General features: G+C 36.6%; 1 pseudogene; it reads right to left on the reverse strand.

Moving 5' to 3' along the window:
• Nucleotides 1–10,577: 10,577 nt before the first annotated feature.
• On the reverse strand, nucleotides 10,578–13,858 carry LOC143661251 (cyclin-dependent kinase 2-associated protein 1 pseudogene; annotated as a pseudogene).
• Between the last annotated feature and the right edge of the window lie 484 nt (nucleotides 13,859–14,342).

The raw sequence follows: 14,342 nt of genomic DNA on the forward strand, positions 1-14,342 counted from the left end.
TAACTGAGAAATTAGATTCTAACAAATTATTATGACTGGTGGCTCATTATATGGATATTGATTTTCAGTTTCTAGTGTATTCAAATAGCTAGAAGGAAATACCGGAAAATCATTGAGCTATAATCCAATAGTCTTGACAATGATTGTGTAACTACACAGCTTTTATCATGTGACTATGTGATTGTAAAAACCTTGTAACTGATACTCCCTTTATCCACTGTATGAGTAGATGAGTAATATATATATAGAGAGAGAGACATGCAAAAAAACCATTCATATTTCTTCCTCTATGCCAGCTATGAACAGTTGGAATTTGACATTTAAAAACAAATACCCTTTAAAAAATGACACCAAAAAAAGAAACACATAGGTATATGTATATATCTAACAAAATAGGGGCAGGATCTCTATGATGACACTACATACCACTGATGAAAGAAATCCAAAGTAGACCTAAATAAACGGTGAAGATAGATGGCACAGGGTTGCAAATGTGAACAAGATAAAACCACTCCCCACAGAGACCTTACATCCAATGGTAGATATAAATGTAATATTGACTCTACGAAGGTGAGATATGAAAATGGGAATGAAGAAAAGAGATAAGTGGCAGCTTTTGCACCTTTTCATGCTATTGCATTCAGTATTAAATCAAGCACTTTGTTCAGATTTGGGGTATTCAGAGGTAAGGGATGTTTTCATAAAGAAGGTAGAATACAAAGTGAACCCTGAAGTAGAGATGGAAGGAAAGGTCAGTCATCTGGAGTGTGGAGTTAAGAATGAGCAAAGGCACAATGGAGACATGTACATGGCATGTTTGAGACCAAAACCAAGATGGATTTCTTAGAATCATTATAGGACAAACTGAACACCATGAAAAACACAGAATCTACAGGTTCAGGATAAATAAGAGAAGTCGTACGTAATCAAGCTATTGAATCTGGACTTTATTCTGCAAGCAATGTTAAACAAATATTTACTAAAAACCTGGTAATCTGATTGGGGTCAAGCCTTAAATACATTATTCTGACATTGCTATGAACAGTGACTTGAGGCTAAAAAATCAGTTAGAAGCCTAAATTGGAAGAAAGCAATGGAATTGAGAAGGAAATGGTGGTACCGGCAATGCTGAAGGAAAATAACTAGGATTTCATCAACCAGTAGTGTAGAATATGTCACAGAGGACAGGAGAGTTTAGGATAACTTCAAAATATTAAGCCCAATTAGCTGGAAATAGGAGAGAATTCACATGTGAACACAAAAGCTATATGTTAGGAGCTTTAGTGGAATCAAAACTGACCCTTGTACTTATTAATGAATCCCATTCACAAGGAGGTTACAATTCAGACCATATATAAATTCTGACAAAAAATATAGTATATAAAAATAAGAGTATAAGAAAGAAGATGCTCAGAGTTAATTCCAGAGGTCTAAGAAAATTTAAACTTATGTCAAAATGTTTTTCTATATGTTACTAGATTTAAAAAGTTGGAAAATACAAATTCTATAATCATTGATAATTCAAGAGAATTTTAGTTTAGGAATGGAGATAGAAATAAGCTCCCAACAAATGTGCCTGTATGATTTGGTTTGCTTCCCTGAAGCTAGGCCTTTGAGATGACTATAAAAAAGAAAGAAAGAAATGCATGGGATGGATATGGAAGGGAGAAGGAATACACTTACAAATGAATTTTAAATCAGAATTGAGTATGGCAGACCATTCCTTGGTCTGTTTGTAAGAGGTTCACAATTTAGGGTGGAATTTGCTTATCTTGAGGAGAACAAGAAATCTTTAATTTTAGGGGAACCCTGCAAGGCTTAACAGACAGTAACCTAACTGGTGAGAATATGGACGATTCTTCTCTTTTCCTGCCTGCTTCACTTTCTTACTCTCTCAATCAGTTTATTCCCCTGAGCCCAACTCACGGGCTTTTCCTCTTTTATTATCTGTTTTGCCATAATATTCATGCACTAGTGAGTCAACATATTTGGGTATAATGTTTATCACTGAAAAGGATTCTTTTTATGGTTGACTGTTTCTAACTTCAGATTGCGAGTATCCAGAGAATAGGGCCTAGTGGCTGGCAGGGAAGGTGGCTAAGCATTGAAAATATTACAGGCATGCATTTTCTCACTATGTAGAGGATCCTGGAGGAAAACATGTAAGTCACTCCATTTGACCACACAGATAACTATCAATTCTTCCTTGGGAATTTATCTTCCCTGGGAAAGATAATTATTATTCCTATAGCTTAGCTAAATCTATCTGGGAAATGTACTAGAGATCCCTTGGGTCAGGAATTTCTGCAATCTTTAGATCCTTACTGTGTTCCATTTGGAAAGGACTTTACCCAAAGAAGACAAATCTAGCGGTTTGTCCAGGATAGGATAGATCTATGTGTCATGTTAACAAATAGCTTCCCTATCTCAGAGATTTACAATAGCACAGGCTTACTTTTCATTCATCTATATCGCATACTTATTTCAGCAATGAGTATCATAAGTAGAAATCATCTTTCATTTGATATATGTACCTTGAGTAGTTCTGGGACCTGCAGTGGGAAATCCCAGGTTTCTGTAGACACTGGAATTTTTTCCAGTAGATGCTTCTCACATCGTCTCATCTATTCTTTATCACTGTAGATTTAGTCTTATGATCCTTAAATGATTCCTTTTCATATCAGACATATTTGTGGAGCCAACTGCTAGTCTTCCACAGTGGCTTTTCCGTCAAGCCCCACCAAAAAAAAGGAAACACACAAAAACAGCAACCATGATATGATTAAAGAAGGCACTGTGAGCTCAACCAGCAGACACAAGAATGCACTGATGTAAGCTCAGTCGCCTGTTATACTTCTCTGACCTGAGAATTTCTGTTCAGAAGTGTGCTTGCATAAAGAACTGCCTTGCTATGAAAATTCAATAACAAACACATGATTCAATGGCTTTTCTTGGTCCAGGTGTGAAATTTTGAAGAAAATACTTCATAGTTAAAACAATGTTTTTCTTCCTTTTTGGTGACTTTACTAGTTTTCTGAGGCTCATTTCCTTCCAGCTCTGAGTTCCTGATATAAATTAACCAATTCAAATTATGGTAATTTTTAGGTGAGCTCTTTCTATCTTGATATCTAATGAAGGAGCACATTTTTCTCAGAAAAGAAGACTATCAAGTTCAATTGTCTTCGATTATGTAACTTCAAATTCATATTGCATACAATAAGCAGTTCTATTTTGTCTTATACCAAGATTAAGAAAAATTGCAAAAACGCACTTGAGTCAATAACTGGAAAACATTTGGAAAGGGCAGGGAATTGTACAAATTTCCCTCTAGAATGGAATACATGTAACATTTTTATTTTAAATTGGTCATGATATATATTTAAATTTTAAATTTCTACATGACAGCCTAAGGGGGAGTCTCTGACTTCTCAGTACCAGACTGTCATTTTCAGGCTCATCCTATCTACTAGAAACATTTTGCAGAATCGTTTGGTGCATCTTAAGGGACTACATTCCTTTTCCCCAGAAATTCATTAATTCATGAGCCAACATTAATGGGACACTCCGTACCCAGCATTCTTCAGTGGAAAGCAAAATGACGCTGCCATGGCACTCCCAGTCCAGAATCCAGTGAGAGAGACACAATGGGCAATAAACAAAGAGACTGGATGTCAGTTGGATGATAATGGAATGAATTTTCATAAAGCAGCATCCTGTGATAGAAAACGACAAGGGGAACTATAGATGGTTAATCAGGGATGACGTCTCTGAAGAGGAGTTATTTGAGTAGAGTCAGAACCAGTATGAAAAAAGGGGTAGAATCAGCGACAATGGCTAAGTAGCTAATCTTTCCCAAACTAATCTCCTTAAGGTGCCTCTTTGGTTTGCTCAAAGTCACCCTGGCTCATTACCCAAGTTTTAAACAGTCCTCTCCATTCCAGAACTTCTTGACTTTTCTAACCCTCCCTTAGGGTCTTAAGGTGGGACTGATTCTCTTATATCGATTCCTGGGCTACCAGTGAATGTGAAAATGGCATTTTTACACTGTAAGATGGACAAATGCTGAAATACACTCACAGCAAAATGCATTCTCATTTGATCCTAATCAAAGTCTGAGAAGTAGGTACTTTTATCATTATATCTATCAGATATGAGGAAACTGAGTCTCAGAGACTTTTTAATCTGCCCAGTTTGACACTGGCAATTAAGTGGTAAAAATTGAACTCCAACCCAAATCTGAAACATTTTTTACTATGCTATGCAGACTTTATACCACATTCATTTCCCTTCCAAGCTCTTAATCCAAAGATATCAGATTCATAAGGGTAAATGAGTTTCTTAGGAGGTGATCAGATAGTCAGGGTCCGCAATTCTCCTCCTATGCCTGGAATCATGAAATTGAACCCATCTGCTAGACAGAAACAGGTTGGGGCACATTTAACAGCTTTCAAATGACGAAACCTTAAAATTTTTCCCAAATTCTTTGAAAGTCCTTGACTATAAAACATTTCCATCTTTAAAAATAAATATGATCAACACCATAAACCATTAGAGAAATGCAAATCAAAACCACAATGAGATAGTATGTCTGCCGTTACCCTCTTTCTATCCTTCTCTACCTAGTATTCTGTATTCTCAAATACTTTTGTTGCAATCTTCTTTCCAAACTCTTTTTTGCCTTTTTAAGTGTATCTTTTTTGCCTTTTTACTATGTCATTTTCCTCCTATTCCCCTTTTCTTATTTTGCCACTCTTCAGCCTTTCACTTTTCTCTTTCTAATTTCTAATCACTGGAAGTTTCTACCCAAGCCTTAGAAGACCTAAAAGGGTAAAGAGAATATGAAGTATGTAATTCCAGTAGAAAATTGACTAATGTTTATCACCCTTTTATAACCTAGTACATAAAATTGTAATGGTAGTCATCCTCCAGGAGTTGTCTGTGATTCAGCTGAACTTTCAGAGCACTTTAAAAGCAGACCACGTTATCAGCTGTCTTTGTAACAACTACAGCACCTAGCAGAGGAGATCAATAACTGATTTTTGACTAAATGAACTAAGTGATCAAATAAATAGCATGAAGATTTTCTATTATTCAGAAGATAGATATAAATGCAAGGCACAACTGTTCTCCATAGTTGTAGGGCACAAATATTGGATATATATATATTCAGTAAAGTTATAAATATGAACAAAAGAGAAAATGCAATTACATTGCAAAAAACAATGACTTCATTATTATCTAAATCAGTGTTCAACAGCAAAAGGTTCAAGGAAGTAACAACCCAGAAAGAATCACTGACCTTAGCCAAGTCACAAGAAAAGACTTTCTCTGGCTAAGTAAGGAGAGGCTGTTCTTTAATGCCCACGCCTGAGGAGATGACCTGTCCGGCTGCAGCCACACACTCTGAGAAATTTGAAGCTCGAAACAAACTGACACCGTTTGGGTGCTTTTATGAAGTAGAGTGCTGCCTATGTCTCCCTAGTAGTGAAAATACAAAAATGATAGCACACTAATTAAGAAGAAGAGGGAATTAAATGAACAAAAATGATCAAAGCAGAGGGTGGCTTAGCTCTTGGAGAAGAAAGGATTCTCTGTCATTAGGGGGAAGAATAATTATCGTGCCTTGTATAGCAGAGAACAAAGGATCCCGAAATCAGATATTAAAGTATGTCATTAAACTCTTAATGATGAGCATAATTTGATTGTGTAATGCTACCCAAAGAACATTTTAACATTTATTAGGAGCACTTTCAAATATTCCTGGACAGCCTATAGGCAAATATTTTCTCTGTATTGTTCCTCCAAACCCCAAAGCCAATATACAAAACATACAAATACGCAAATGTTACAACTCTTATTTCAGAGTCTGACTTTGAATTATGGTACATTTATTTACCAATGGATTCGTAGCTATTTTAATATTTGACTGAAAAACTATATTGGACCATTTCAAACACCACTGTCCCCAACATCTTTTAGGTTCCTCTGTAATCATTATTTGTTCATTGCTTTTGATACCTATTGTGAACTCCTAACATATGACCCTTTTCTAAATTTACTTATTAGATAAACTGCAGACTTACACAATCATGCATAAAGCACAGGATTCCCTGTATTTTATGCACTATTCCCACGCACCCCCAGCACCAAACCGCACTGATGTGGAACATTCGTTACAACCGATGGGAGTACATCGTTAATGTTTGTACTGTTTAGTTAAAGTCCATGATTCAACTTAGGGTTCACTGTGCAGTGTAGTTCTATGGATAGTTTTAAGATTTTTATTCTGTGACCAAATATACAATCTAACATTTCCCCTTTTAATCATATTCAAACATATATTTCAGTGCTGTAAATTGCGCTCACAATGTTGTGCCACCATCACCACTATCTATTACCAAAACAGCTCCGTCATTCTAAATAGGAACCTTGTACATTTTAAGCCTTAACTTCCCATTCCCTGTGTCAAACCCATCCCCTGGGAACCTATATTCCAGATTCTGACTCCGTGGATTTGCTTCTTCTAAGAATTTCATATCAGTGAGATCAAACAATATTTTTCCTTTTGTGTTTATTTCACCCAACATGATGTCTTGGAGAGGAAGCCACTGGAATCAGAAGCACAAAACAATGAACTGGGAGCAAAGACCTCAGATGCCAGCCATGTGCCTTCCCAGCTGACAGAAATCCTGGAATCCTTTCCTCCTTTGGAGTCAAGGTATCTTTTTCTGGATGCCTTAGTTTGGACAATTTTAAGACCTTAGAACTGTAAACTTGTAACTTAATAAATCCCCTTTATAAAAGTCATTCTATGTCTTGTATATTGCATCCAGGCAGCATTAGCAAACTAAAGCAAGTAGCTTTTCATGAAATTTCTGGCCATTTTTTTATCTTCTCTGGAGAGATATTCAAGTCTTTTGCCCATTTTAAAGTTGGGTTGTTTTTCTTTTGTTACGTTGAAGGATTTCTTTTTATATACTGGATATTAATACTTTATTGGCTATGTTGCTTCCAAATACTTTTACCCATTATGTTGGTTGTATTTTTACTTTTATGGCAAAGTCCTTTGAGGAAGAAATGTTTTGAAGTTCGATGGGTTCCATTACCTATTTTTTTTTCTTTTGTTGTTTGTGCTTTGGGTGTAAAGTCTAAGAAACCATTATCTAACACAAGGTATTAAGGTCTTTGATACATTTTGAATTGAATTTTAATATGGTGTGAGGAAGGGGGCCCTCTTTTTTTGTGTTTTTGCAAATGGAGACCCAATTTTTCCAGCATCATTTGTGGAAGAGACTATTCTTCCCTGGTTGAGTGGTCTTTGCCACCTTGTCAAAAATCAGTTGGCCATAAATATGAGAGTTTATTTCTGAGCTCTTAACTCTATTCTATTGATGTATATGTCTGTCCTTGTGCCAGTGCCATGCTGTTTTGATTACTGTGGCTTCATAATAAATTTTAAGATCAGGATGTGTGAGTCCTCCAACTTCATTCTTTTTCAAACTGATCTTAGCCATTTAGGGCCTGTTACACTTCCATATAAATTTAATAGTTGGATCTTCCTATTCTTCAAAGAAGGTTGTTGGAATTTTGATAGGGTTTGCATTGAATCTATAAATTGCTTTGGGTAGTATTGATAGCTTAATGATATTTACTCTTTCAATCAAAGAATATCCTTCCATTTATTTAGATCTTCTTTAAGCAAAACGAAGGAAATAATAAAGTTAGAGTAGAGATAAATGAAATAGAAAACAAACAGACAAACAAAAACAATAGAGGGAATCAACAAAACCAAAATTTGGTTCTTTTAAATGATGAGCAAAATAGACAACACTTTAGCTAGACTGATATAGAGAAGACAGAGAGGATACAAATAGTGAAAATCAGAAATAAAAAAGGAACATTGCTGCCAACTCCACTGAAATAAAAAGGACTATAAGTGCATACTATGAATAACTGTATGCCAATAAATTAGATGCCTTAGTTTGGATGTTTTGTAGTTCTCTGTGTACAAATCCTTTACATCTTTCATTAAGTTCATTCCTAGACATTTGATACTTTTACTTGCTATTGTGATTGGAATTTTATTCCTAATTTATTCTTCTGACACTTCATTGCTTGTATATAGAAACACTATTGATTTTTGGCTGTTGATACTGTACCCTGTCACTTGCTGAATTTACTTATTAGCTCTAAGAGCTTTGTTGTGCATTGTTTCAGGTTTTTCTGATACAGAATCATATTATCATAATCTGCAAACAGATCTCTTCTTCCTTTCCAGTTTGAATGCCTTTTATTTCTTTTTCTTGTCTAGTTTCTCTGGCAAGATCTTCAGTACAGTGTTAAATAATAGTGGTGACAGTGGGCATCCTTGTCTTGTCCCTCAACCAAACTGAAAGTTTTCAGTCTTTTACCACTAAGTAGGATGTACTATTACACTTTTTTACTACTTTTACCACTAAGTAGGAGGTAGGATGCAGCTGCATGTTTTTCATATATGATAAATCATGTTGATGAAGTTTGGCTCTATGCTTAGTGTTCTAAGTATTTTTTTTTAACATGGGCAGGCATCGGGAATTGAACGCAGGTCTCCAGCATGGCAGGCAAGAACTCTGCCACTGAGCCACTGTTGCCTGCCCTCTAAGTATTTTTATTAAAAAAAAATGAAAGCTGCTTTTTGTCAAATGTCCCTTTTGCATTGATTGAGATGAGCACATGGTTTCCTTCATTCTGTTAATACGGTGTATTACATTAATTGAATTTCTTCTGTTGAACCAACCTTGCATAGCAGGGATAAATCCCACTTGATTATGGTGTATAATTCCTTTAATATGTTGTTGTATTCTGTTGGCTAGTATTTTGTTGAGAATTTTGCATCTATATTCATGAGAAATATTGGTCTGTAGTATTTTTTTCTCATGGCATCTTTGTCCAGCTTTGGTATGAGGGTGATGTGGCTTGTAGAATGAGTTGGAGAGTGTTCCTTCCTCTTAAAATTTTTGGAAGAGTTTGAGCAGAATTGGAGTTAGGTCTTCTTGGAATGTTTGGTAGAACATTTGTGAAACCATCTGGTCCTGGGTTTTTATTTGTTGGGAGATTTTTGATTAATGATTTGATCTTTTTCCTAGTAATTGGCTTTTTGAAATCTGCTATTTCTTCTTGAGTCAATGTAGGTAGTTTGTGTTTTTCCAAGAATTTGTCCATTTTATCTAGGTTATCTAATTTATTGGCACACAGTTATTCATAGTATGCACTTATAGTCCTTTTTACTTCAGTGGGGTTGGCAGCAATGTTCCCTTTTTATTTCTGATTTTCACTATTTGCATCCTCTCTCTCTTCTCTTTATCAGTCTAGCTAAAGTGTTGTCTATTTTGCTCATCATTTAAAAGAACCAAGTTTTGGTTTTGTTGATTCCCTCTATTGTTTTTGTTTGTCTGTTTGTTTTCTATTTCATTTATCTCTACTCTAACTTTATTATTTCCTTCCTTTTGCTCATTTGAGTTTAGTCGTCTCTTCTTTCTTTTAGTTCTTCCAGTGTTGAAGTCAAGTCTCTAATTTGAAGTTTTTCCTTAACATAAGCATTTTTTAATAAAAGCACTTAAAGCTATAAACTTCCCTCTGAGCACTGCCTTCCTTATATCCCATAAGTTTTGATATGATGTATTTTCATTTTCATTCGCTTCGAGGTATTTTCACATTTCATTTCTGATTTCCTATTGGACTCAATGGTTGCTTGAGACGATGCTGTTCAATTTCTGCATAATTTGTGAATTTTCCCTTTTTCCTTTGTTACATATTTCTGGCTTCCTTCCATTGTGGTTGGAGACTTATACATCATAGGATTTCAATTTTTAATGAAAATAAGCTTTATTACATCACGTAATAAATACATCAAAGATGCAAAGAGTTTTAGTCATTTTTCCAGACATTTTGATCAACTTACAGAAAACACAGAACTGAAATCTATCTACAGTCTCAGTATGAAAATTTTCAATGGGCCTTGCTAGATATGATAGGTTGCTCTTTCTTCTGTATTCATAATTTGTGCACTTTTTAATTGATTTCAAAGCACTAATTGTCATGCAAATGCTTATGCAAAAAAGTTATATTAAACAGAATCTATATTGTGTTGCCAAACTGGAACCAGCTACTAAGTAACCCATGTTGTATTTACTAAAATCAGAATCCTTAGAATTATATTGATTTATTAAAAGGAACAAAGAACAATTTAGGTAATATAAATGTATTCAAAATAGAAGATGAAAGTGAGATACTTGTATCTTGGAGTCAAACTACAGTTTGATGATAGGTAACTTTTCTATGTATTTTTTAAAATCAATGTTCAAGGAAAAAGACCGAGGTACTTAGTAATTATTTAAAATACAAATCCTAATCAACTGCAAAAGCTTTTCTCAAGCTGAAAGTCTGTATGTTCAGAGCCTAGTGAACCATGGAAGGGAAATGGGGAGAAATAAAAACAAACTGTTAACATTTTGAAGACAAAAGTTTCCTCTTAACAGGGAAGATGAACTGCAACTTCTCATCTTGCAAAAAGATGGAAAGCCTCAAAGCTAAGGTAACTAGGATGTAGCATCCTCTTCCATGTCAGCCAAGCACTCAGGGGCCGGTCCTCTAGCATGAATGATGTGTCGTTTTAGGAATCCACTGCACTACTGCTCCCCACATAGGTGAGTCTGATCTCTTCCCAAGTCATCAGTGATGGCCAGCAGCTCAGCATATCTGCTGTGGGGTACCTGGAGGTCCCCAGTTCCCTGGGTGTAGCCAAGGGATGGTGGCCCATCGTCACTCAGAGCTGGTGGTACTGTGAGGATGTTCCCACGCGGGCAGGAGGAAAGTGGCCTCCTTCTGGCCACAGTGGGCATCAGTGCACATTCAAGTCCATCTTGTAAGACATCTGCATGGGCAGCGGGACAGGGAACCCGTGGGGCTGGGCCCATGCAGGCGGGCAGTGAGGAGGCACACTTTTTGTTGTTAATGGCTCAGGATATACCAGCAGATATGGCTGTCTGATTTCAAATTCTTTTAATTTTTTAAGACTTGTTTTATGACCAAACATGCAGTCTATCCTGGAGAATGATTCATACACCCTCAAGAAGAGTGTGTATTCTGCTTTCATCGACTGCAGTGTTTTATATATGTCTGTTAGGTCTAGGTGGTTTAGTGCACCATTCATGTTCTGTAATTCCTTATTGATCTTACATCTAGATGTTCTATCCATTATTGAGAGTGGTGCAGTAAAGACTCTTACTCTTAATGTAGAATCATCAATTACTACTTTCAAAACTGACAGTATTTGCATTACATCTTTTGAGACTCTGCTGTTTAGTGCATGTATATTTATGATTGTGACTTCTTCCTCTTGAATTGTCCCTTTCATCAGTATGTAATGACTGTCTTTGCCCCTCATAATTGTTTATTACTTAACGTTTTTTTTACCAATATTAGTACAGCCATGCCAGCTCTCTTTTGATTGCTAAGCGCGTTACTAAGGTTTCACTACCAACCTACTTGTGTCTTTAAGTTTAAGGTGAGTCTCTTACAGACTGCATATGGTTGGGTCATACTTTTTTATTCATTCTGCCTATTTCTGCCTTTTGACTAAAGAATGTAATCTATTTATCTTAAAAGTCACTACTGATAATGCAAGTCTTTCTGCTTCCAATTTGCTATTTAACCTTTGTAAGTCATATACTTTTTTGTCCTTTGCAGCCATTAAAGCCCACTTTTATATTTATTTGTTTTCTTATGTTGTACCTTATTGAGCACCCTCTCATTTCAATCTGGATATATTTTTCAAGTGTTTCCTTTGTGTTTGTTATAGGGTTAAAATTTAACATCCTAAATATATAACAATTATATTTGGTTTGATACCAATTGAATTAGTTTTCCATGCTGCTGGAATGCAGTATACCAGAAATGGAATTTAATAAGTTAAAAATTTACAGTTCTAAGGTCTAGAAAATGTCCAAATTAAGGCAGCAACAAGAGGTTACCTTCAATCAAGAAAGGCTGATGCTGTCTGGAACACCTCTGTCAGCTGGGAAGGCGTGTTGGCTGGCTTCTCCTGGTCCCTTGTTCCTGAGCTCCAGCCTCTGTTCCTGTGGGGGCTCCTCACTTTGCTTCTCCAGGGCTGACTTTCATCTCTTGGCTTCCCTTGGCTCTCTCCAGGTCTGGCTAGCTTAGCATCTCGTAGGAAGGCACATGGCAATGTCTGCTGGGTTCTCTGCCCATGTCTAGGCATCTGCTCTTTCTGTCAGCATTTCAAGCAATCTCCAAACATCTGTATCTCTGTCAGTTCTGAAGCAATTGTTCTCCAAGCATATGCATCTGTCATCTCTGAGGTCTCTCCAAAATGTTTTCTCTTTTAAAGGACTCCAGTAAACTAATAAAGACCTACCCTGAATGAGTGGAGTCACATCTCCAACTAACCAAAAGGCCACACTACAATTAGGCACATCACAGCTCCTAGGAGATAATCTAATCTAAAGTTTCCAACTTACAGTAATGAATCAGGATTAAAAGAAATGGCTGACCCTAAAAGACTGGATGAGGATTAAAACATGGCCTTTCTGGGGTACATAATAGTTTCAAACCAGCACAACAACTTAACTTGTTGGTTGGTTAAGTTGTATAGCATGCACATATATTTTTCCTGTCCATCTCTACTCCCCCCCCCTTTTCTCACACTTGTTACCACCTATCTTTGTATACTGTGTGCCCACAAACCCAGATTTATCCTTTTTTTAATGCACTTACATTTTAGCACCTGTATGAGATAAGATGTTGAGTTACATACCGAACAATACATATAATAATACTGGCACTTAAAAGTCCCCAAATCATTACCTTCACCACAGGCCTTTATTTATTTATTTATGCATGTGTGCGTGCGTGCGTGCATACATGTATGCATGGGCAGGCACTGGGAATTGAACCCAGGTCTCCAGAACAGCAGGTGACGGGTGAGAACTCTGCCACTGAGCCACCATTGCCTGCCTTTTTTCTTTGGTCTTTATTTTTTATGCTGCTTTGAACCACTAGCTAGTGTCTTCATGTAGGTCTGAAGAACTCCCTTTAGCATTGCTTGTAGGGCAGGTCTAGTAACAGTGAACTCCCTCAGATTTGTTTATCTTAGAATATCTTAATCTCTCCATCACTTTTTTTTTTGCATGGGCAGGCCGGGTGAATTGAACCATGGGTCTCCAGCACGGCAGGCGAGAAATCTGCGTGCTGAGCCACTGTGGCCCACCCTCTCATTTTTGAAGGAGTGTTCCTGGGTATAAAAGTCTGGGCTGATAGTTGCTTTCTTTCAGAAGTTTGAGTATTTTTACCAACTGCTTTCTTGTTTCCATGGTTTCTGACGAGAAACTGGCACTCTACCTTTTTGTGACTCCCTTATATATAATATGTTCCTTTTCTCTTGCAGCTTTCAGAACTCTCCTTGTCCTTTGCATTTGGTAGTGTAATTAATATATGATGGTGTGTATTTTTCTTCATGTTTGTCATGTTTGGTGTTCTCTGTGCTTCCTGGATGTGAATATTCACGTCTTTTGCTAAGTTTGGGAAGTTCTATCATTATTCTTTGACTATTCCTTCTGCCCCTTTCTTTCTTCTCCTCTGGGACTTCCATAATGCCTAGAGTGGCATGATGGATGGTGCCCCATACCTCTCTTAGGCTATTTTCACTTTTGATATTTCTTTTCTCCTTCTTCTCAAGTGTCTTGTCTTCAAGTTTACTGATTCTTTCTTCTTCAACTCCAATCTGCTCCTGAAGATCTCCTGGGCATTTCTCATTCCAGTTACTGCAGTCTTCAACTCTGATAGTTCTGTTTGATTCCATTTTGAAATTTCTATCTCTACTTAGATTCTCATGCTTTTCATTCCTTATTTTCCTGATAATCTGTACTCCTGTCTCTGTATTTTCATTTCCTTAAGGCTTTTTAAGGTCATCTCTTTTTGTATGCTGTACAGCAGGGATCACATTTCATTCTTTTTCTATGTGAGTATCCCCTTTTTGCAGCACCATTTGTTGAATTTTTGTTTGTTTGTTTGCTTGTTTGTTTGGGAAGTGTGTGGGCCAGGAATCAAAACTGGGTATCCCATGTGGCAGGTGAGAATTCTACCACTGAATTACCCTTGCACCCCCCTAAGGTCATTCATATGTTGTGCTTGGTAGGTTCACATACTCATCTTCTTCTATGGTGTTTTCTGTATTTTTATCCGTTTCTCTTGGACAGACCATCATTTCTTGTTTTCTTTATTTGTCTTATACCCTTTGGTTTCACACTGTACATTTTAATATTTTAAAATGTTAACTCTGGATT

The sequence above is a fragment of the Tamandua tetradactyla genome, chromosome 17 (genome assembly GCF_023851605.1).
Source record: "Tamandua tetradactyla isolate mTamTet1 chromosome 17, mTamTet1.pri, whole genome shotgun sequence".
Lineage (NCBI taxonomy): Eukaryota > Metazoa > Chordata > Mammalia > Pilosa > Myrmecophagidae > Tamandua > Tamandua tetradactyla.